Genomic DNA, 1812 nt, shown 5'->3' on the forward strand with positions numbered 1-1812 from the left:
GGCTGGGCCAGCCCTATTGGCAGATGCCCTCATTTTGACCAACCACGTGGCTTTTGGTAAATGTATATCCCAGTGTTTGAAAGTCCCACCACCCATTGCTCTCAGTGTAGTTTTTAACAGCCCATTGTACCGTTCGATTTTCCCAGAGGCTGGCGCATGGTAGGGGGTGTGATAGACCCACTCAATGCCATGCTCTTTGGCCCAAGTGTCTATAAGAAATACAACATAGGGAAGGCTGGAGATAACCGTAGAGCCAACTAATTCTAGACCCAGCACTGGGGGCTGCAGATGCCTCTCACAAGGCCCCATTGCCCAATGGCTCTGTCCAACCTCGGCTCATGCGCCACCACTGACGAACACCACTGCCAAAACCCAGGATTGAACCAGGGACCGTTAAGATCTTCAGTCTAACGCTCTCCCAACTGAGCTATTTCAGCAGATGTCTGGAACACTTCCACTACCACAGATATCCTCATTTATGTAACCACCTATATCTCAATGTGTGCAAACCTTCACTGGATAGCACAGTCCGGTGACCAAGACACCAGCTCCCTAAATGGGAAAGTCCAAGACCAACTCCTAAGCCTAAAGTGTTAGGACAGAAACCAGGACCTGGGCATGTCCTATGCATGGTGCCCTCTGGAACAGTGCCACCAACATGGAGATCCTTACTTCTTGTCCCATCTACAGCTCCATCTGAGTAAAGCCTCACTGGACAGCACTCACCAGCTCCCAAAGTGCAAATGTCCATATCCTAATTATAAGCCTAATGTGCCAGGACAGAAAGCTGGTGGTAGTCATCAGCTACACATGGTGCCCTCCACAACAGTGCCATCAAAACGGCAATCCACCCTTGTTTAGCCGTGTAAAACTCCATCTGTGTAGGATCTTGAATGGCAGCATGCTCAAACACCCCATAAACCACGTCTCTAAGTGTGAATGTTCAAACCCTGTACTTAAACGTAATGTGTTAGGATAAAAACAAATAGATGGGCACGTTCTACACAGGGTGCCCTTGGGAACAGTGACACCAACACAGATATCTTCACTGACTTACCCACCTAGAACTCCATCTGTGTAAATCTTCGCTGGACACCACTCTACGGTGACCCACAAACCAGCTCCCTAAGTGTGGATGGCCAGACCCTGACACTAAGCCTAATGTGTTAGGACAAATGACAGGAGCTGAGCATGTCCTACACAGGGTGCCCTCCCGAACAGTGCCACCAACATGGATATCCTCACCCACCTAAAACTCCATCTGTTCACTTCCTCTCTGGCTACTGGTCTCTGGTTTCCTGGAGCACGTCTCACAGAGCGCAAATGTCCAACCCATGTTCACACAACCAAGGTGTCAGGATAGAAAGCTGGTGTTGGGCATCACCCACATACGGAGACCACTGGAACAGTACCACCACCAAGACAATTCATCCTTGCTTAGCCACTTAAAACTCCATGTGAATACTGCCTCTCTGGGCAGAGGTCTATGGTGTATCGGAGCATGGTGTGAAAGTCCAGTCCTTGCTCCTACACCAGAGATGCCAGGACAGAAAGCTGGTGCTGGGTATCACCTAGACACGGTGAGTTCCAGAACAGTGCCACTAACATGGCAATGTGCCCTCACTTTGCCACCTAAATTTCATCTGTGTACTGCCCCTCTACAGAATGTTCTGGGTACACAGATCATTGGTGCCATGTTGGCGGCACCATTGTTTGCACTCGTTGAGACGTGCTCCAGGATAGCCTAGATCGCTCATCAGAGATGCAGTATGCTGATGGAGTGTTAGGCACCAGTGGTGCAGGTTGGAGGCA

At 49.8% G+C, this 1812-nt stretch overlaps 1 non-coding gene across 1 annotated transcript; it reads right to left on the reverse strand.

Annotated features, from left to right (window-relative positions):
- Positions 1–363: 363 nt before the first annotated feature.
- Positions 364–437, reverse strand: TRNAF-GAA. The gene has a single exon. It is a non-coding gene; the product is annotated as a tRNA-Phe (tRNA).
- Between the last annotated feature and the right edge of the window lie 1375 nt (positions 438–1812).

Source organism: Nestor notabilis, unplaced genomic scaffold (genome assembly GCF_000696875.1).
Source record: "Nestor notabilis isolate BGI_N333 unplaced genomic scaffold, ASM69687v1 scaffold16082, whole genome shotgun sequence".
Lineage (NCBI taxonomy): Eukaryota > Metazoa > Chordata > Aves > Psittaciformes > Psittacidae > Nestor > Nestor notabilis.